This window comes from Lepisma saccharinum, chromosome 6 (assembly GCF_977018435.1).
Source record: "Lepisma saccharinum chromosome 6, izLepSacc3.1, whole genome shotgun sequence".
NCBI lineage: Eukaryota > Metazoa > Arthropoda > Insecta > Zygentoma > Lepismatidae > Lepisma > Lepisma saccharinum.
In genome coordinates this window covers 72,669,155-72,693,387 of record NC_139234.1, presented here as the reverse complement: position 1 = coordinate 72,693,387, position 24,233 = coordinate 72,669,155, and the positions used below count along the sequence as shown (strand labels likewise).

General features: G+C 39.2%; 1 protein-coding gene across 1 annotated transcript in view; it reads left to right on the top strand.

The window, feature by feature from the left end:
- Positions 1–24,233, top strand: part of LOC145988878 (uncharacterized) — a 165,798-nt gene that overhangs the window by 133 nt on the left and 141,432 nt on the right. The window lies entirely within an intron of this gene.

The following is a 24,233-nucleotide window of genomic DNA, read 5'->3' as shown; positions in this document are numbered from 1 at the left end:
AATATCACCAAATTCTACTTAGATTTGCTAAATGTTTCGATTTATATGAAATACGAGGCCAGAAAGTTTCCACGCTCGCCATGATTAGATGTGCTAGGCCTCTGAAATTTTACACAATTGTAGGTTTGTTTCTCAATAACAATCAGGGGCGGTGCCAGAAAATGTCAACCGGGTGGGCAGAAGCTTTATATTGATAAATTAGGGTGGGCAGTACAAACGTAAGGCATTATGTGAGTTTGAATAACATTTTCCCCGAATGGGTGTCACTTATCGCACAACACTGTAGCAACGTTGTGTTCGGACGTCACGGGAGAGAGTTTTTTCATGTTACGCAAGACATATATTTTGACAGGCGATTCACATGGAATACACACATCACGCATTTAATCAATAAAGGCCAATTGTAATATAATTGGTTTCAATAAAGGCCGTAAAATAATAAATATACTCCGTATATATACTCCGTAGTATCACAACAATTAAATGGGGTGGCCACCCCAAAATCTTACTTCTATTTTATAGGAATTGTACGAAGTACGTACTTGAAGCATGGTTTTGACGGAAGTGACGTCACCTAGTACAGTTCGAAAGCGTCAAGTACAGGAGTACGCAAGTGCACATCTCGCAGTGCAGATGGAAGCTGACTCGGTCACGTGATTTCCACACTCGTTGTTCGTTTGTTTAAAATCGCGGAGGTAGAAAGCCAGCAACACAGGTTAAATCAGCGGCGGCTCGTGACATTTCAAAGATGCGTGCTACAGCTGATGCTTTTTTCATGCACTTATAATGACTCCCCCCACACACACACATACGTGCTGGCTCTGTGGCCGTGAACGTTAAGTGGTTGACTTTCGATCTCGCCATCGAAGTTCCGGGTTGGAATCTCGGCCCGGGTATGGGTATTCTTTGTGAATGCCCCTTCATTAATTTCATCATATCATCTCTCATCCTAATCGTCGCGATTAAACAAAATAGATAGAAAAGCGTCGCAAAAGAATACCAGTGAAAAATGTTTTGTTTTACTCATCAACAAAGAAAATAAAATAAGAAAGCTTCCATGCATTAACTCACCTATCGTCTGAAGGTTAATTCCATTCTTCTGTTCTTCCTTGAGCAAAATTTTTCTATCACCTCCGCGTTGAAGTCACTCATATTTGTCACCAGCCTCTTCTCAATTGATAGCATAGCAAGGGCAGTCAAGCGGTCCTGGGCCATTGTATTTCTTAGAAAAGTCTTGATTCTTTTCAGGGAAGAGAAGCATCGTTCAGGTTCGGCGGTTGTCATCGGCGTTGTGGCTATGATTCTTAGTAAAATGGTAATTTGGGAAAATGTATTTTCCAAATTATTCTTTAGAATCACGTTCGAAAGAGGGATGGCTCCTTCTACAGAACGGAAGTCATCTTGTTCGTACAGCACGGAGTGTTCAGTATGCAACTTCCTTTTGTTAAGGACTGGATAACTTCGGACTGCTATGTCCAATTTGCGTTCTGGAAAGTCCTTCGTGTATTCCGGGAATCTTGAAGAGTTAAGCAATTGCGCAGAATCCAATTGATTTGAGAATTCAAATCTGTGTGAAGCTTCAGTGGTGATGCGATCGCACACTTCTTTTGCATCTGATGTCAGATCTGATTCACGACGCCGTCGCTTATTTGCTTGGGTAAAAAAGGTAAAGTGCTCCCCTGTGCATAGCACCACGCCATGAAGGCGTATAGGGGGTGTGGGGGTAACGCCCCACACTTTCTTGATCCGGTCATGAGTGGGGTGATGTGATCAGCATCACGCCCCTGACTGCCTTTACCCCCCCAGGGTTTCCCCCAAGTACCCATTTTATTCGACGCTGGGTGGGCGCCGGGGCCGATTCCATCGTTAGAAAAGTTCCCGGATTTGAACCGGCCGGGGATCGAACCCGGGACCTTGAGCATGGTAGTCAGACGCGTTACCGACTGAGCCACCGTGGCTTATTTGCTTGGGTGGTTTCCGATTCTCTAGGCAGGGATCTACATTATCTCGTACCTTTTGGATGGCGCTCTTGAAAGCAGCAGTGGCATTTTTTACTTTTACTGTGTCGGTCTGCCTTGCTTGCAATTGATTGTATATCAACATGCGGCATAATTCTGTGAAAGAACGAAAGCCAGAATACAAATTCGCAATCCTCCAGACTGTGACGCAGGCCTCGCGTTTCTTGAATGGTTGTGCATGACGCTGAATTTTCCAAGTCATGCAAACAGTTTGCAAGTTCTTCTTGATATTCGTACACAACATTTACCGTACGCGACTTAAAATTCCACCGTGTTCATGAGCCAGAAGGAATACGACGTGCAACCTCTGTTTCCAATGACGAGAGTAGCTGAGGTGAGCGTGAAAAGAACGTTGGAAATGCTGACAAGCTGCAAAAAAACACCCTAGCTGATTGATTTTGGGAAGCAGCTCGCTCCATTATTAAATTCGATTGGTGCGCATAACAGTGAATGTAATGAGCAAGTGGAAAGTGTTCTTTGATGCGAGATTGAACTCCATTTTTCTCTCCTCTCATCACCGAAGCTCCATCAAATGTTTGGGCAATTATTTTATCCGGTTGCTCACCAAATAAACTGTTCATCTCTTTCATGATGCAACGGGAAATTACCTCTGCGTCCTGTCCGTCCGGATTAAGGAAGCTCCAGAATCTTTCGTGTACAACCCCCTTAAGTTCGTACCTGTATACGAAAACCAACTGCAACTGATCGGATACGTCGGTGGTTTCATCACACATCAATGCCACAAATTTAGCTTCCGACATTTCTTTTACAATTTTCTCCTTGCACACCTCAAGCTTACAGTCTAATAATACATTTTGGATGGTTTTCGAGGTGCCTTTAAATACAGTGCTGTTGTTAAGATGTTCTTTAACAGCATTGTCTAAACTGCTGACAAAATCAACGAGCCCCAAAAATACCCCAGGGTTTGCGGAGGAATCTGTTTCATCGTGGCCACGCAGGGCCAACTCAAAAGCTCCACAGAACTTGATGCAGTCTATGATTTTTGACAAGACGCAGCGATTTTATTCAACTTGTTCTTTATGCTTTTGAAGCGATTCTAGATAAGCGCTGCTTAACTGCGTTGCTATGTTGACAGTTCCGAGAGAGACAAAATTTAACTCATTATTCATGTGCTTTTTGCTTTCACTGTGCTTTCTCATATATTCACTTAAATGTCCTAGATCTTTTACCCCTCCTTTAGACCACGAATCATTACTTCCAAAAAGTATGCAAGGAAAACAAAATAATGCATTTCTAATTTGACACCCACAAAGCCATGGTTCACTATCGAACAGTTTTCTATTAAATCGCCTTTTATATGTAGCGTTCTTACCTCCCTTTGCATTTTGCGAAAGATCCAAATCTGGCAACAGCCGTCCTAGCGCTTTTATTTCCAACTTTTCTTCAAGTGTTCTTGAAGAGAAAGGTCGCTGCAACAAAGAATCCACCGAATTCATGGTACACTTACACACACTCACTTTCACTTCTAACAACAACAACAAAAAGCTAATCCTTAACAACAATGACCACCACTTCATGCGCCACATGATTTTAACACAATGAACCGCGCGGAAAATTTTTGGGTCTGGAAGCTGGGGGAAAAAACTGTACTCTGCAAGTTTGTTTCTGAACGATTGAAGTGCTACATAAACATAAGGAAATATATTTCTAGCATTTAAAAACAGGTAATTTAGATAAAATATAAAATTAAAATTTCCTAAATATAAATTACATAGCAGAATCCACTTTCGGAAGCAAGAAAGGCACGGACTATAGTTTCAGAGTTGCAATATTTACAACTTACCACCAAAATAGATAAAAACGCTAAGGGATAATGTCAATTCGCGTTCCAACTTTTTGCAGGTGCTGCTAATGTATACGACATGTTACAAACATTACATAAGTCTACACTGATAACGTAGAGAACGTTTGAAAGTGACATTAATAAACGTTGTTCTGACAGAGGCAATAGGTTGTCGTAGACTTTCTTCTTGTCCTGAGATGGCACACTTACCGTGCTGAGTCTGCCTGTAGCATGCTAGCAGACGATTTTACTTGAGCCGAGACCCTATCCCCCGTACGAATCGAGGAGTGGGGGTGTACAGTATTCATGCGCGGAGGGATGAAAAAGGGGCGAAAACGTGCTGTTGAGATTCTAGCACGGTACGGTATTCCTTATAGCCCCAACAGCACGAGGGAAATACGTGGCGCCGCTGTTAAATGTTGAGGCTCTTAACATGAGAAGTTTCAATTCAGTTTAGGGCTTCATTAAACTTCTTGCATCTCTGAGATTTGCTTTTTTCTTCTTTTCATTTTAACAAATTTAGCAACGTGCTATGGCACGGTAGCACGTATTGAGCAGCCGCCGCTGGGTTAAATATACGTTATGGGTCAGCAAGTTGTTGGTTAAAGTGCTTCTAATGTGTGGAAATGTATGTGTACGAACATTTGAAAATGCAACGTGATTTCTATGGTGAGAAACAAGTGTTTATAACTTGGGGAAAACAACGAGTACTCAGCTTTATCTACTGATCGTATTTGGCGCTGCAGTCGAAGTGCAATTCGAAAGACTTTCACTTCCAGTCCACGACTTGAAGACCGAACTCCAAGACCATACTCGGAGGATGCTCGCTCCAAGTACGGTCTTGCACCTTTGGGACACGGCCTTTGAGTATGCAGCCTTTAGTTATGGGGATGCAAAAGTAAGTCTTTTAGACAAAATAGACATACTACAGAGAAAAGCTTTGAGGACCTGTATATTGTCAATACATAGACCCAGAATCCCGTGTAAAGTCTTTCACCTTCCAACATCCTTTAATTTATCAATTAGACATACCCTTATATACCCAATGCAATATCCATTTCAGGGATTTAGGAAGACATATCATGTATAAAGAGAAATGGCCAACACACCTAATCATATATACTGATGGATGCAAAGACCGCCTAGGTGTGGGTTGTGCTTATTTCATTCCAGATCAAAATATAAACAAACAATTCCGTTTACCACCTGACACTTCTATTTTCACTGCAGAAAGTTATGCAATATATAAAGCTCTCACATATGCTATCCATAATAAATACACAAAAATTCTCATCATAACAGATGCTTTAAGCGTATTAATGGCGCTGAGTTCCTCATATCCTCAGATTTGTAAACATCCTTTATTCATCATACTTATAATCCAACAAACCCAGTATGCTAATGGAAGAAATATCAACATCCAGTTTAGTTACGTAAAGGCTCACCAAGTAAACACGGGAAATGAATGTGTGGACATATATGCCAAAGCTGCCCGATCATCGGAATCTACCTCACTTGCGAGACTTCCATACACGGACCTTCTTCCAAGAGTTAAATATAAACTTCAAGATAAATTGAAACAATGGTGTATAGAACAATTTCAATCCACGGGCAACACATATAAATGGTTTGCAGAACATTCACAAAACAAACCTTGGTACTACTCATATAATTTTCCAAGATCAGTTATTACTTTTATAATACGTCTACGTACAGGTCATGTTCGCACTAATGATCATTTATCAAGATTACATATTACAACAAAACAAGCCTGCACATGTGGAGAAGATAATCAAGATGCTACACATCTCTTTTTACAATGTCCTAAATTCGACAGAGAACGAGATAAATTATATAGTGGTTTGCGTCGACATAGAATTCCATTCCCTACATCTCTTACTGCCCTGCTTACGAATCCCATTCCTCCCACCATATGGCTTCTTTATGGATATGCAAGAAGATGTAATTTGACGATCTAACAAACAGTATAAATAAATATCTATAGATGTTTTTTTTTTCATTCTTGTGAAATATAAGTGAATAGCGAACTAAATACATATTTAAAAAAAAAACTCAGAAAGATAACTAAAATCGACTACCAGTTGATAGGGTCAGAAAAAGAAGAAGAAGAAGGCAAGACAAGGTAACGCGTCTCTTAGCGAAAATATTAATTTTTCTTTGTATTTATGCTAATGGAACCTAACCTAACCTCGTAGGCATTCCTCGTCTGGCGTCAATATTCAAGGTTGCAAGATTGTTGTGCGTAAAGCAAGAGCATTAACGAATTGCAGTTAATTGCTTGTAGTGGCTTTCGTATTTCATAAATGCAAGTAATCTTTTTTTGCCTGAAAGTTTAAAGATTCTACTTTCACCCAAAAAGTATTTTGCATTCCAACAGTTACGTTACATTATTATTAAAAAATCAAAAAGTGAATCTTACAATATGTCCCTAAGTTTGACACCCTGTCCTTAATTTTGACAGTTTGTGTACCAAAATTCGACACCCCCTTATATCTCAACATCAGACATTAAATATGCAGATGTTAATAATACCAATAACTCAGTGGTGTGGCATGGGATTTTTTTTAATAACATAGCTATATCCCCCCCCCCCCCTCTGTCTTTCTCTATCTTTCACTCGAGATCTCGGAACGAGTTTACAATACCGGATTTTTAAAAGTGTTACCGGTTATAAGTAGGACATTTAAGGGAGGAGCCCTAAGACTTGGGTGCCTCCCCACCTCATGTCCCCCCCTCCACGTCTTCCAAGTAGTTGTAGGGTGTGAATTCCCAGGGCGGACGGCTCCGTGGTCATCTAACCCACCCTCGATTTCACAAGGATTTTTTTTCCCTTTATCAAGATTATGTGTTGCTAAGTGTGAAGAAAGAAATTCTGGAGCGCGGAAAGTAATTTTTGGAGTTCTACGTGCTGCGAAACTTACATTTTTTTAATAGTTAAATTCCTTACCTACGTAACGTTCATACGATTTTCCACGGCTTCCATCTGGGCTGTTCATCATGGATTCACGTCACAGGCGCACATCTACATATTCTCTTTTTCTTCTTATAATTGACTTGTGGAATGGGATAATTTGCGATATGTTATTGTGATGTATTGGCGAGTGGAATGGGATAATTTGTGATATGTTATTGTGATGTATTGGCAGGTTGGACATTTCAGACATTACAATTGATTTGTGTGACTGCAGACATTGGAATAAATTTGTGAGACATCCAATTAACAAATAAGGACTAAAGATGAGATTGACAGATGTTGAACAGATGAAGGACATAGAGGACTTTGTAAGACAAGACCTACGAGACATTATAAGAGACTTACAGGGAGATGGTCTGCTGGCTGCTTCAAGGAAATGTGCACAGTGTTCCAGAAGGTACCGTAGGAATGTGTTCACAGGATTAAGGTATGGCACAGGTGATTCTGAGGTGGCGTTGTGGGAAGTGTAGGAAGGATTGTTCCGTAACATCGGGAACATTCTTCTAGAATATGAGGTTGTCTCGGCGCGACATATTCTTGTTGATGTTTCTCTGGTGTTGCAGGATTTCTGTTGGTTCAGCATGTGATATTTGTGGTTTGGGGAAGAAGAGAGTTGTTCAGTTTTACCAGTATCTGTGAGATATTTGTTCCTGGAAGATACTTCAGTCAGACAACGGCTTAAGTGGTGTGGGCTCTGTTGTGCAGATAGATGAGAGTGTGGTTTGCAGGAGGAAGTACAACAGAGGAAGGGTAGTTCCTGAACGGTGGGTTTTCGGCATGTACGATTGCAATGCAGAAAGGGGCTTGCTTCTGCTTGTTGATGATCGTATATCCGAAACCCTTGTTCCGTTAATCGAGAAGCATGTTCTTCCAGGAACGGAAATCTGGTCGGATGAATGGGCATCTTATAAATGTCTTTCACACCTTGGTGGTGTTTCCCCTTACACCCACAGGACTGTGAAACATAAGGTGCACTTTGTTGATCCGGTAACAGGAGTTTGCACAAACAGGATTGCGAAAAGGAGTGTTATATGGTAACATTTTTTGGAGAAATATCTGGATGAGTTCATGTGGTTTGACAGGTATTGGAAACAGCTGTGAGACGCGATGAGGAATATCATTCAACATATTGTTGAACGGTATTCTCAGCTTTTGTAAATACCTTATCTTCTGGAACATAGTGCACATTTTTTTTGGCATCTGCAGGCCGTAAAGGGGTGGGTTGCATTTTCTGAATGACTTGTGGGATGGAATAATTTGCGACTTCTTATTTTTATGATGGAATGGAAGAAGAGGGTAGTATTCTGTGGAAAAGGACAATTAAAACTATTGACATACGACTTACTTCTCTTTTTGGACTTTGAAATTTATTTGAAATTTAACTTCGACCCGGAATTCAGTGACTGGCCTTGGAAGAAAGAGGTAAGTTACCTTCTGAGGTTAAATTTTAGCCTTAGTTTTCTTGTACCTTCATGTGTCAGTGCCGAAAATAGTGTTGGCGGCAGGTGGTTCGGCCAGTTTCTAACATGCCTTCTAAAATAACTCTATAGAGACAGGCGTTGCCGCGATAGCGGTTGCAGGTGGCAAGTTAATTACCCCAGGGGCTGAGCCCGGAATCGGTGGGTAATTTTGACAGCAATTTTCATGACATTCACTACGGGTGCTACGAAACTAACATAGCCGCAAGTAAACTTCCACCTCGCAACTTCAAACGGCTATATCTCAACTATAAACGGCTGTACAGTACTAAATACTTCTTTCCGTGCTCCAGAATTTCTTTCTTCACACTTAGCAACACATAATCTTCATAAAAAAAAAAAAATCCTTGCGAAATTGAGGGTGTGTTAGGTGACCGCGGACCCTAGGGAATAACCCCTGCCAAACTCTTCCGCTGGGGAGAGTTTTTGTTCTAACGACAGTGGCAAACCTTGTTTAAGTCGAATATACTTTACTGGAACAATATCGAAAACACATACAAAGAACGAACAACATCTCTAATGACACTGAACCCAAAAATTCCCAGAACATAGAAATTAGTCAGACTTGTTATTTCTTCATTTCTCATCTCCTTTCGTCAGCTACCGCAAAGTATGTAAATATATCAAGGCGAGGAGATACAATTACGCACCAATTGTGTATTTATTTCAGTATCGCCCGAATGGGCACTGCTACTAAAACTAACCCTGGGTGTATCCAAGAGTATGAATTTCTCTCCATGTTGCAAGTGCAAACATTTTGTTATGTTGATTATTAAGCTGGACACGATGTTTGAAAAATATGATTAATAATTTTCTGAATCCCATGTATTCCTTATGGGGAATCAACTTCAACATCAAGTTACGGCTAATCAAATGGAAGTTTCGACATTTCCGCTTGTGAAATTCATCTTCAAACTGCCCTCTTCCCGTTCACATCTCTTTCTATTCCATCGGAAGTTTTATATTCACAAGAGAATGAATCAAATCACTCCCATATGATCAATGCTTTTTTTTTCCTTGTCTCCTGGCAGTGTTGCCAAATCTGATGGGCATAAAAGAACTAAATTTCACCTTAAATGGAGTTAAAACTGACTCTCATGGAACTAGATTTACGATGGCTGGATAAAGTGCCTTCTAGGGTAATGTTAGTTGTCAAAGTGGTGGGGCACTGCTATTATCGTTAACTCTAAATTGATGACAATTTATTCTTGGTTTTCAACATCTATATCCGGCGGCATCGCCCATCTCAATAATCCACCGATGGTGGTATGAAATCGAAAGTAAAGAATTCCCTGACGACAGTATTATGTCAATTTCACGTCTTAACATTGCGCTATAAAGAAGTAGCTGGGGAGATAAGAGAGAGTGGGGCGACGCAGCCAATATAACAATATCACGTCATATGCAAAATGTATAATTATGACGAAAGGTGGTCTATGTGGGTCAGAACCAGAGATGGCATCATAGTGGGGCATGGGGGTGGGCGTCCCAGTTCACAGCAGAACGAGTGCACGAAAGATTGATTGATTGATTTAGCTTATTTTACTTCGTGTTTTGTGCCTCTTGGCTAATTTGTGAAGATGGGGATGAGTGATAAAATTGATGAATGGATATTCGAACCTGGGACCCTTGGCGTCGCAGCACGATGTGCTAACCACTCGGCCACAGGGTCCGGCTAGAGTGCATTAAAGAGCCAGATCTGGCTCCAAGAGAGCTAAGTTGGCACACTGCCATGGACGGAAGGGCTTGGGAAGACTCCCGTGGAAATTGTATCGCATGCCCTTAATGAAACACGTAATAGCATTTAGATGTGAATTTTATACAGGAAACTATTATCTTCTTAATGTCTTCACTTTTGCCCCTCTCCCTAGTCATGCAAATCACTGTTCATAGTATTAGAAGTATACAAATACATACAAAAAGGATGTATTAAAATCTTGAATTTGCAATCGAATTTTGAATGATGGAGAGTCCTTATAATATATTTTATAATATAAATTATTTATATATATTTTATATATATATATTTTGTGTGTGCGCTTGTCTGTTTGCTCCTCCCCCCACCTATCTGTAGTGATTTCGCAGCCTGAGTAGTTCGTATAATATTATTCTGGTGGGACTGCACACACTGTTCAGATAGGACGAACCCGCCACCTCGGAACTCTGAGCAAGCTGCATTCCGCTTGTTAATTAATTGACAATGCCCGAAAACAACACAAAGGCGAAAGACAGCACTCACAAAACTCGCACTTCACAGTCCCTCCCGCCAACAGTTGTTTACTTTTGTAACAGGGGAAGCACCCCATCTTCCTTGCTCCCTCCCCTTTCAGCATTGGCACTTCCCAATAGCCAATATTTCCTTCAGAACCTTACACTGCAAGAAGTCCAGTTGTACTACTGTTGCCATCTTAGTTCTTTTGAAACCAGATTTGCCCAAATTGCGAAACTTTTCATTTCAAATAAGACGTATGTAGAGTAGGTTTAGTCTTCATCTGTTTCCTGACTACTTCCACTCTCATGTTTCGCTAAATCCACTGAAATTTCATTTCTGACACCACTACTATTTCGTATATTTTACGTCCCTTGCTACCTTTAAGGCTTTCGCTTTATATGATAATCGTAATCGTGACTATGAGGATGCATGGTGAATTATTGAAATAAAATTATTATTTCTTTGTGAATGTAATTATTTTTTTTTTTGTGAGTAAAATAATAACTGCAAACATTGAAATAACCATTTTCTCTGAGGATTCAAACCTGCAACACCTGACTCTTCAGAGCATGCTAAGATAACAATCGGGAAATTATGCTTGTAAGTAATGTTTTCACCCAAAAACAGTTCTGCTACATCAAAAACATTGCTTCAATCCGAAATTAACGCATTCCTGCGACAACGTATCTCAATCGGCCCTTTCATAATCGCTGATATTTAGTGTAAATACAAAATATCACTTGGTAGTTTGCTTTCCCCCAGTGTGACTTGATTTTTTTAAAATTTTGATTTGGCGTTTTATGTCCACTTTATGCACAGTAAGGCTAATTGGGACTAGATGTACAGTTTAAAGTGGGATCCGAACCACTTGTGCCACTGGGTGTCGAACCCGGGACCTCGTGATTACAAGGCGGTGACACTACCACTGCACCATCGTTCCCCAGTGGGAGTGGACACCTTCAGAGTAAGATAGACCCGATTAGGCAACTTAGCTCTTTTCTGTCAATTGAATATGGCAACACTGATCTGTATCCGGTAAGTATCACCGGCAACTGTGGCAGCTAAACAGGCATGGCGGCAATAACCTGCCTCCTCCTCCCGCCGTCAGTCTTTGCCGCAACACGAAGTCTTCCTTGCGTGGGCTCAGGGCCCTTTCCTCATGTTGCCTCAGGAGGGTACCGGATCAGTCCTCCTCTTCGCTTTTGCCGGTGTCAGAAAAATTGTCAGTCTGCAATATTTACTTTACGACAATATTACCAGTTTATGTATGTAATAATATTTTAAGACAGGTTCATCAATTCTTTATATTTTACATGCAATAACTGCACATGTCCTTCTATTGGCATTTTATTATATTCAACTGAATTTACAGATTTTTCAGGGCATGAACTGAACAAAAAAAAATGTTGTTAACCCCCACCCCTCTTTTATGCTTAACAATATTTAAAATATTAACATGAATTACTTACCATGCCAAAGGCTAGGCACATCAAAGCAAATAAAGCACTGAAAATGTTTTTTTGCGTTTATATTACAACTTTGAAACATTGTATTACAGGGTGATTCCCAATGGTGTTTCAAAAACAAGGAAAAAATTTTGAGGACTAACTATAACATTTACTTAGCCAAGCCTAGATGCTAAGGAACAAATGCTGTTGGTATCTGTGTTATTGGTAACATTATATATAACACTAATAATTAATTAACATAAACTTTAAACAAATGCAAAACAACTTTCTTGTCTGAAGTTAAGTGTGAGTCCTCAAAATCAAAGACCTAACTCTCTTAGACATTTTTTTTCTTCTTCTTGAAAACATATCTGACCCTATCGCCCTTCATTACCAAATCTGGCAACTCAACACGACCAATAATTTGACGGTCTGATATGAATGAAACATCCCTTTCATTGGTGACAAATTCCTTCTTGGCCACATCACTTTTATTACATCTTCCAGGATCTCCTGAACAACACAGAGTTAAGTAAATTTTGATGCATTTCTTTTCCCCCTAAAAATTCCACAAGAATTAAATTCCCGTCTTTTACATCACTTTTATTGACAATCTCTAATGTCATTTCATCTGACTCCTCCTCTTGCCAGTCAGAATCACTTTCTTTCAATGACGGTGCACTTTCATCTGAAGATTCTGAGTCGCTCACTTCAACCCATTTCTTTCCCTTTTTGCCTAAACTCTTTGTCTTCTCGTTCTGTGCAGCAAGTCTCTTCAGCTCTCTAGCTCTTTTGCCTCCTCTACTTGACCCTTTTTCTCCTCCTTTGTTAGCAGTGGGAGCATCGTCACTTTGTAATGAAGGGGTCCCGGGTTCGATCCCCAATGCAGGCATATAGTGGTTCGGATCCCACTTTAAGCTGTAGGTCCAGTCCCGATTAGCCTTACTGTGCATAAAGTGGACTTAAGACACCAAATCAATCCTCCTCCTTTGTAAAGTGTTTGATCATTTAAGGAGATGTAATCACAGCAGGCAGTGTTTCTCTCTTTCACTTTGCTTTCTTGGAAGTTTTTGGACTTGGGTAAAAGAAAATAAAGTAAGGTACTAATTAGGCTGAGTTTAATGTAAATTAATTATCAAGCAGCTCCGGTGTACAACCTTCGTTCCTCGCTCGGCAAGAACTTTGCCTCCTTTAGGATTCAGAAAGAAGCAAGCTTGTCCCCTTCTTACTCATTGTGAGGATCACGAAAAACTGATTTTAATCGGAGAATGAATTAAAATTAAGCTTACTTTTATTCTCATTGTTGCAATTTTGCAACATTTTTCTATGGGTGTGCGGGATCCCGAAAAGTCGGGACCGGGATCGGGAAATGATTCCAGACTTTCTGGGACCCCGGGCAGTAAGGAAATACCGAATGGTCATTTTTAAAAGTCGTTAAATCTCGACGTTTTCTGCATTGTAAATGGCTAGAACTTATTGATAATTGTTCCTTTTTTGTACTAGAAATGTAAAAACAATCACTTAAAGTGAAATTGATGTGAAGAATTTGAGATTTCCAGAGCTTCGGGAAATTTTGAATATTTCCTGTCCCAAACCAAAAAATTATGTCCTGCACACCCCTACATTTTCCACAAAATTGTAGAACAAGGAAAATTGTGTACTGTATGAGGCCAAATTTTAGTTCAGTGTAATATTTATCATTAATCAGGCCAATTGTGCAACATATTCACAGAATTGTTAAGAACATTAAAAAATCTTGCATAAGACAAAATTTTCATTATTCGGCAATTTAATTTGCATGGAATTTTAGTTCAGTTTGTCACATTAAGCCAATATAAACACGTAATTATAACATGTGACATTCTTTGGTATTTATAACATGTGACATTCTTTGGTATTATTATTGCAATTTTGTATAGTTCAGGTCCCTCACATTTAGTGACGCAGGAAGAAAGAGTGATTTCATGGAAATAGCAATGACAGAAGAGAGAAATAGTATGCAAAGAGCCCAGAAATGACGTTTCAGGGAATGTCCCAAAATTTCGACATGCACGGCACCAAACTACGACACCCCGCTGTTGGATTAATGTTGCAATTGCCGTAGGGCAATGAAACTGGTATTTTTATGAATGGTAAACAACATGCCTTTCAATGCACATCAAAACCCAACATTGTGCATTTTCGAATAAGGTTAGACACTTGTCGAAATTTGGTGCACCACCCGTGTTTTGTGCTCGCATGTTCGACAGCCCCCTTATTTTGTTACATGAACAACCTTTGTCTGCCGCAACAGACTAGGAAGCTCAGAAAACGGCTCTAAAACAATAATAAAGTATTGTAATTTGTTTTGAAACACAAAACTAGTAAAAACCTTACGTAGAAAACTTACCATCTTACAAAATCCACTAAAAAACAGTTGATTTTTCGCAGTTAGCAAATAGTGCCGTCACAATTTCTCCCGCGCTGCTGCTATGTCTCATCTGGTGCAACCACCCTTTTCACGACATGGGGTAAACATGTACACTGTCGCATGATACATACACGGTTTTCTGCATCGCATCGTTTCCTTATCTTTTACGATTTTTCAAATACCCTTTCGAACTTAGGAGCATTGTCGAAATTAGGGACGTTTACCTTACAGACTCAGAGACCATCACTTTCAATGAACCTCACATAGTATGAAATTTAAGTGTAGTGAGAAAATAAGTCTTTCAAATTACAGGGATGCTCCTACACTTTCATCACTCGATTTTCTTCCTCCTCCTCCTCTGCCGATAGGCACGGCCCTGCTCTACAGTTAGCTGGGACAGGGTATATGTGCCTCCAGAGTTAAGGGATGATTTCAGTATCAGCCAATTAACATTTCACGAGATGTTTTAAAAGATGTAGAAAAATGTAGTTCAATACTCTTAAACTTTTGAAAAATGGACTTGTTTTACAAAGCCCCCTGATAACCTGTGAGCCACTCCACCCCCCTGGAGATCGATTCTAGCTACGGGCCTGCAAACCTCTATATCTTTTTTTTAAAATTTAAATTTAAGATATGAGTAGGGTGACCAGACGTCCTCTTTTATCCGGACATGTCCTCCTTTTTAGGTGTCTGTCCGGCGTCCGGGTGGATTTTTTAGAAATCAGTAAATGTCCTCCTTTTCTGGAAGACCATAGCATCGACCATAGCAAATGTGCTGCATAGAGAATGCTTCCACACATAACGATCATCACTTGGGGTGTGTTAAGTATTCGAGCAATGCTCACATAGCATCTGGGAGCTCAACACGATCACTTTCCCGGCTGAGTCATTAGTAGGGTGTGGATTTATAGCCACTAAAAACCTCTTAAATGGGCACCAATATGATGAAAATAAGCACTTAAAAAGTCACTATGTACTATAAAAATGCACGAAAATAGGCACCCTAAAATTAAAAGAAGACATTAAAATGGGCAATGAATGTGAACTTATTTCAATTTTCTTCTTACAATATAGAGTTATACTGTATTGGCACTGAAGTTTATACACAAAATTGCGCTAACGAGTAACAAACTATTAATATTCTTTTGATCGAAATTCACATTTGTGGGGAATCGTGAGTTAAAGTAATTCTCACAAAAATAGTTTATGCTTACAACTGTGCGGATTTGAACAAATGATGAAAAAACAATTTGCAGCACTGTGACAAAAAAATGAAAACAGTGTTCCAATTGAGACCCTCAAATCTGGCAAATACCAGATAACATCAATAAAACTTTCTTCAATGTAGGGAAAGTCAAAGGCACGTAATAAAAACCTGAAGTATGTAAAAATTGAAGAATAGCAATTTTTTGGCACGATTAAGCGAAATAGGCACTAACCCTTAAAATGGGCATTTATTGGTACTTTAAAAATGTGTTTTCGGACTAGAAACACCATGAAACGAACTTAAACATTAAAGCCTGTTTTACTACACAGAAATAAAATAGGAAAAAATTCCACACCCTAGTCATTAGTATTATTCTAACTCGTTGCTTCGCCCTTTGAGACTGCAGGAACGGACATAGTCTGTAAAAGTAAAGTGCTCCCTTGTGCTTTGCACCACGCCATGAAGGCGTATAGGGGTTGTAGAGTTAGGGCCCCACACTTCGTTGATCGCGGCCGAAGGTGTGGGTGATGGGATCAGCACCAAGCCCCTGGCTGCCTTTACTCCCATTTGCCAGGTATCCACTTTATACGACGCTCGGGAGTGTCGGAGCCACTCAAACATGTAGAAAAAATTCCATATCTCCCCCGCCGGGGATCAAACCTCTCTCTCGCGTGGTAGTCAGACACCCTAACGACTGAGTCTGTGCAGTTCCTTTTCGATTGATTGATTTGGTTTATTTTAATTCGCTTTTCTGCAACTTTTGGCTAATCGCGAAGATTGGTATGACAGATGATATGATGATTTTGATGAAGAGACACTCACAAAGAACACCCATACCAGGACCGGAATTAGGATCCGGGACCCCTGGTATTGTGGCGCGGAGATCGAGCAGTTCCTTTTCGAGTTATACATGCGATACAGAAACGCGTAGTGAGAATTTTGATTATTTCATGAAATAACGAAGCGAAAGTGTAAATCCAACAATGATCTTGCAAGAAAAGGATGGAAGAAACGAAAATTAGGTAAGTGTAACGCGTGTCACTTTCCCCTGCTTTTGAAAGAGTGCTAGAAATGTTCCTGGCATTAAAATCATGTTTCTAAACTACCTTTAATTGGGTTTTGGAAATAAGTTTAAATAAATCTTACTTGTTACATTTGCATTCAGTTGTGGGGCTATTTTATTCTAATATCCAAGAATTAGAGAAGGAGTAAAATTATGTGCTTCAAATTGTAGATATTCTTTGTCATTTGTTAAATAACAGATTAGGTGATTGCTTTCTTTGCTTAAAGGTAAGAGGAAGTTATTGTAAGAGATTACCTGAAAAGTATCTGATTTTTTAATATTGCTTAAATTGTGAGTAATGGAAAATGTGGTGCAATTTTTTGCGGTGTCCTATTTTTTATGAATTTGTCCTCTTTTTTGAATGTGTGTGTCTGGTCACCCTAGATATGACAAACACTGAAAATAAAACCATGTTGTAAAAGAGGAGGGTCAGAAACTCAGCTAGGAGCCATTCCATGTGAAAGTGGGCAAACAAGGTTAATGTTATTTTTATTAAAATATCACTTATTACATATGAAATTATAGGGAAAACTATGCAGAATTTGAATTATTAATACAAACATTAGTTTCATGGCTTTTAAATAACATATTGTTTCAAACCTATTTCTTTTTGTAGTAGAAATGAGATTTTATGTGTGATGTCTCCACTTAATTCAGTTTGACTGTGATGTAGTATTATACCATAAGAAAATGAAATTAAATCAAATTTCATTCTACTTCATTTCCGAAACAAACCTTGGTTTGAAGAATCTATTTGTGATAATTATCATAGCCTTTACATTGTTCCATAATCAAGGTGCATGGTGTCACACCGGTCACAAAATTTGTCACACAAAGTCATGGCTCAGAAGTGTCACACTCGTCACAATTACAAATATGTATTTTCTGCAGTTGAAAATTGAGAAGGGGGGAGGAATATTCTAAATTTTACTCAATAACTTCCATCAAGGAAAATGAAATTACATGAATTGATAGTTACATATTTAAAGATGCTAAGAAAATAATTAAAGAACGAATGTAAATTTGTCTGAATGTGGGGGAGGGTGTAGGCAAAACAATCCTTCATAAATGGCAATGTTAAAACCACAGTAGGTCATCATGGTCTTTGGTTCCAGGTGCATGGTTTTTCATTACACAAGCATGGAATTGCAGAGCGGTTTTTCAGTAAAACTAGTAACTTATACAGTAATTTTATGAGTTAGCCTCTGGTCATGGACTTTGGCACACCTTGTCAGGGCAGATCCTATTAATTGTCCATCATTTTAGGGCTGTTAGTTTTTGCACCTGAAATTAGATTTGCAGCATGAACTAACCTCCATGCCTGCAATAAAAAAGGCATTGTTCATTTCCAGAAAGGATTGGAAACCCATTACGTGAAATACCATAAAGACTGTTAAGTCTTAACCATATATTTTACTTTAACCCTTCGTCCAAATGGTTTGAGGGTGCTAGCCACTTCTTCATCTGATGGAAATGTCGTATAGCAACTTCCATATCCGACGAAAATGTCTTATAGCAACATCTGTATCTGCATTCACCTGGCTTGTAGGACTTTCTTTGTATATTAACCTTAGTATTTGCTTTTCTAAAATCCCATTTGTATTCTCACGATTATGGTACATTCTGCTGTGATGTTTTTGAATTTCTTAGGCAGATGTGCGAACATGTGAATCTGAGAGTTCCATCTTTACATTTGGGGCTTGGTGTGGATATTTTATAGTTTAAAGGATCAATCCTGTTTAAGTTTTACATAGTAATGTATGGAAGTATTATTGAAAGTGTACTTTTAGGAAGTAGTTTCCTTTTATATGTGTTGGATTCATTCATGAACTGGCCGGTTCAAAGATGTTGCCATTTATCCTTATGGTACTGGAAAACCATGAAAATCTTTGCAGCAAACTCAAATGTGAGCTATTGCAATATTTGACGTACTGCAAAATTACATGATTTTGCTCTATAATGTTCAGATGTAACACTTAAGTTGAATGCACATCCAAACAGTGTTTTAATTTAGTTATTATGTTCTGCACACATTCCTGAGTGATGGCCTTGAGGGTGATGATAACACCTGTTTATCACCAACTTAGAGTATGGAAGGGTATAGAGCAGTGGCGTCTCCTGACCCTGAACTTCAGACGTTGGCAAAGAAGGAATGTTAACCCCCCCCCTCTCATTTTTGTGAACCAATATTACAAATTTTCTCCGTACCTTTTTGGTGTAATTTTATAAATATTTAGAAAAACATTAAATATGGCATGGAGGAAAGCATCAGGGAATGACACACACACACTCACATTAAAAAACGATAACATAAACAAGAACCCGGACAAAAAACTCACACTAAACACACATGATTTGAACACGTCACACACACAATTATTCATACACAGCGTATCAGAACGACAAAAGTCACATATGCTCTTCATTACACTTCACACTCAGTTCGCGTTGCACCCCATGTCAAGGGAGAACGTCAAGATCCTCGGGGGAAGATATAAGGTAGCGACGACCTCCGTGAGATACGAAAATGCGCCCGTCTTGGCTCCAGGCATTGCGTGTCCCTACGCGATCCTTTGCCACCCGCAAAACCCTCTGTCTGTAGGGAGTTAGCGACTCTGTAATTAATAGGGACGAGTTCTTTAGCATCTTCTTCGACTTCCACACCTCGTTCCTGGAGCGGTAGCTTACAAATTTCACTATGATGGGACGTTTTCCCGATCTCAAAACTTCCGCAGACGATCTTTTCGGAGGGCCAAGCCTGTGGCACCGGTCAACGTGCTCGAGCTTGATGTGCTGCAACTGAAGCTTATTTTGTAAAGTCTGGAGCACGATGCTGTCCACGTCTTCGTTGGTGGTTTCGGGGACCCCATGCAGCAAAATGCAGTTCCTCCTAGAGTACTGCGCTAGGTCATCTATTTCAATTGTGTTCGTGCGTATCTGCTTGTTCATGCTCTCTAGGTCTCGCCGAAGCTCTGTCATGGAGTCGCTCGTCGATCTCTTAAATTCCACAAACTCCTCTCTGAGGTTCAGGAGTGACTTGCGGAGGTCAGCATCTTCTTGAACCGATCCATGGTTGTCTAGCAACTCATCAAGCCGTTGCTGGAATGCTTCCATAGTTTTGCCTATTTCTTCCACTTTGGTCGAAACAACTGATAGTGTAGGCTTGGACATGATAACAACCCCGAAGATCCGCACGGTGAAGCTATTGACCTGGCGGAAGATGTGGCAACGTACAGCGGTGGAGAATAGAATGCCAGGCTAGCTGAGGGGTGAAAGCGCGGAGCTCTATTCAAGCACGTCCATCCACTACAAACGCTTTGAACTATTACCCTGTACATTGAAACAAAGTTAAGTTGGATAACACCCAACATCAAAGAAAACTGGAAAGATTTCATCTTAATGAATAAACACAAAGACCAATTCAAAAGTTAAACATTCAATGCATATCTAAAAGAAAAAAGAAAAGAGCTTCAAAACTCAGTCAAGAAAGCAAAAAGAGACTACAATAGCAATACGATTCTAGACTCAAATAACAAACAAAAAACATTGTGGTGTATTGCGAAAACCGAACTAGGTATAGTAGGGAAAGAAAAATACAAAGACAACATAACAATAAAGCATGAAGGCAAAAGCATTGTCAATCCCCAAGATGTAGCATCAAACTTCAATACATACTTTACAGGGATAGTATAAAAAATAACAAAAAACATCCGAAAATAAAATTATAAAACCAGTGATATATCTAAAGTAGATTCTAGTATATACTTACTCCCAGTGGCATTTCCTGACCCTGAACTTCAGGCGTTGGCAAAGAAGGAATGTTAACCCCTCCCCCTCTCATTTATGTGAACCAATATTACAAATTTTCTCCGTACCTTTTTGGTGTAATTTTATAAATATTTAGAAAAACATTAAATTACATAAATTATTTTAAATGAAGTTAATACTTCATTTAAAGTATTAATATATTTGAAGGGTAAGGAGAAAATTAATATGTTCAATCAATTATCCTTCCAAAAAGTAAATTTTGAAAAATCAACAGCTCATTACTTACAGTTACTTGAATTCCAGCTCTATTCTTCTTTCTTTAGAGAGAAATGCACTGATCACCGCCTCATAAAATTTGGATTTATCCCTTTCTCGCAGCTTAGAAAGTAATTCTTTCTGGATGGAGATAAGACTTAAATTCGTCATCTGGTTCTGAGTTTGAGTAGATCGGCAGAATGCGTGGATCCTCTTCCGTGATGAGAACGATCTCTCGACAGATGACATCGTGGAAGGAATTGTTGCGATCAACACTGCTAATTTATATATTTTCGTAAACCCACCCACTAGATTCGTGTCCAGTAGATAATTTACAATCTCAATTGGTGTTTTCTCTGATCCTTCAGTGGAAGCATACCAAACAAAGTTCATTCTCTAGTTTGGTTAAATTAAACAGACTGCCATAAATTTCCTGCAATTTATGTACGAGATGGTGAGGAAAGTTTTCTCTTTTATTCAAGTAGCCAGCCCTGTTTTGTGGGATTTAGTAAATCAAAATATTGCAATTTTTCAAATGATGCGAATCTAATTGTTATCTGGTTGCTGATATTATCAATGATTTCAAAGTAAAGCCTCAGGCAGGGGTCTTTCTGTGATTCGTTGTTCAGTCGCCTCCTTTACATTTCAACAACCTCTTCCTCTTCTACTTCATCAGTTATAGAATTCCATAGTGTTTCGAAATTCTCACTTTCCTTTTTCAGCTGTTGTTGAAATTCAGTTATTTTATTGCTGCAATACAAAATATCAACATTTTTAGACTACAATATACTGAATAATACGTCTGAAAAGGCAAGCAAGTTGGATAAAGCCTTTTTTAAAAATATATTTTCAAAATCCTTCTGGAAGCTAGAAAATCCTCTTGGAGTCATTGCAGTCAAATGATCGAAGTCTCCACTTTCACTAACATGTTCAAAAAACATATGCAGTGCTTCTCTGTTGTCATTGACTGTCCACACTAGCCTAGAGGTAAAATTCCATCTGGTAGGAGCTAATGACGGGAACTTTCTGGACATGAAAGCAGAAAGTTCGAGTAATCTCTTTGGAGAATGAGGTTTAAGTGATTTAAGACCACAAAACAACACCTTAAGCTCTTTGTTACATTCTAACGATTGTTGCAGCACCAAGTTCATAACATGAACATAACAATGCGTAAAAAAAGCTTTCGGATAATTTTCCAAAACTTTACTTTGAAGGCCATTCAAATGACCACTCATTACAGAATATCCATCGTATGTCTGGGCAATTAATTTATCCCCACACTTATATTTATCCATTATTTCAGTCACGTGACTAAAAAGAGCTCCTGCAGTTTTGTCGGTGCTCATGTCATGAAATCCAAGAAATCTTTCAATGACTTTTTTCTGTGAGGCCGAGAAAAGAACTTTACACTGTTGACACCTGAGATTTTTTGCTAATGTCTGATGTTTCATCGACCATGATAGCCACAAATTCTGTGTTTTGAATTTCATTGTAGATTTCATCTCTCGGAACATCCGAAACTGAATTTATTAAATCATTTTGAATGCCTGCCAAAGTACCGTGAAAAACTGTAGAATTTAATAAATGTTCTTTTAATGAGGGATCAAACTTGGCACTTGCAATAAGGTATTCCTTGTAATTGCCCTTATTTAGAGATGCTGCATTTTCCCTCATGGCCTCGGAATGGCAGATCTTGCTTTGCTAAATTGCAGACAGCGTTAATCAACCTCTTTAATATTCCCCTGTTCTTTTTTACTTTTTTATTGTGTTGCTCTATTTCAGCTTTTCGTTGAGTATCCAAAAGAATGTCAATTCTAGTAGGGGTGGCAACAAAACTACTAATTTTAAAGAAACTATAAAGATGCAATTCAGACTCACTGTGTTTTCTCACTGCAGTATGGAGATAATTCAAATCTGCATACCCTTGATAATTCCCAACACCTTTTTTAGTCTAGAATAATAAAACATGTCCAACAGTAAAATTTATTCACCACATCACACCCGCAAAGCCAGTCTGAAATTTCATAGAGTTCTTTTCGAAAATGTCTCTCAAAACCTTTTCCAGCACCACTTTTTTCTTTAACACATGTTGACATCGTGAGATTCGGACATGGTCGACCACTGTCAATCACTTGTTTCTTCTCTGAATACAAAAGCTAAGAAAATGAATTATTTAAATACTTTTGCACAACACTTTCACTATTCTCCATCTTAATATAATCACATTACACGTTTAAAAAATAATGCACAACAATCACGAGCAAAACAGCGTGGAACGCGGGGCGAATGAAAGTCAAATCGTTGGGAACAAATACAACGCCTTGAGAAGCTAACCATGCTGGTGGGTGACAGGGTGCACATGCACGGTCATCCTATGTTTTGGCAGTTGTAAGACGACGTATTTCCTCTCCAATGTCCTGGCAGTGCGGGACCAATCTGCCTGCCTGACAACCAGTGCACGCTGCACCGCGTTTGAAAACAACCGGGCGCTCGAGACTGACAATTGAAGAAAAACGCTCAAAATCGTAATTCATAAAAGTACAGATACTTTCTTCTTTATTTCATTTTCCTTTGGCGGTTGACACACGACTTACACACCGAGAGAAATCCCCACTGGTATAGAGAAAGCATACATAACATCAGCTGAAGCCAAAATTGCTTGATGAGAATGTCATGTCTGTTTGTACTATGTAGTTGTTTTGCTCAATGCAAGTGTGTGATTCTAATGTATCAAAAGAATTCAATTGAATTAATAGATAAACAATATATATGTATATTTAAATACTTGATTTAAGGTGTTAAGTTTACATTTGTTATTTCACATACTGACTTGAAATACATCTACAAACACAAGTCACAAATTTTACAGTATATACTAATCTATGAATAATTGTTAATTGATTACATCTCGTGTTTGCATCCAGCATATGACTAATCGCCATATAATAACATAACCTGTGGTGCAACAGCCAATTTAGGGTCTGGGCCTACCTACCGTCTGCCTCACTCTTACCTGATTCACCCGAGGTGGGAGATCATCCAACCAGTTATGGGGTGGCGTGTAGTCAGCACAATGAACTCCCAGTCGTAGGTTTTCATGACGAGGTTATGCTACTCATTCGTAGCTCTCCAATTTCTTCACGATGCTGGGTGGCCATCAGTCCCATACGCAGGCCAAAATTTCAGGAGAAAAGTTGTTATCCTTTCCCCAGGATACTCAAACCTACATGCATCCCATAGCTGGAGACCAAAGCATGACACATTAGACTGCACGGTTATAATGCAGGACAATGGCCATATATACTTTGTGTTTAATGTATTTGGTCTAGGAATTAATTCGTGCGATTGTTACGCACACATTGAAGCTTTAGTTCAAACACAAAATACATAAATACCTTAAGAAAAATATTGTCCATCGCGAGCCACCACTTTCGCCCATCTGTCAGGCAAGTTACAGATTCCGTGGCGAAAGAAGTCCTCATCCTTTGAAGCGATCCAGTCAGAGACCCATTTTTCGATATCTTATGAAGAAGTGAACCGCTGTCCAATCAAATCGTTATTCATGCAATCGAACA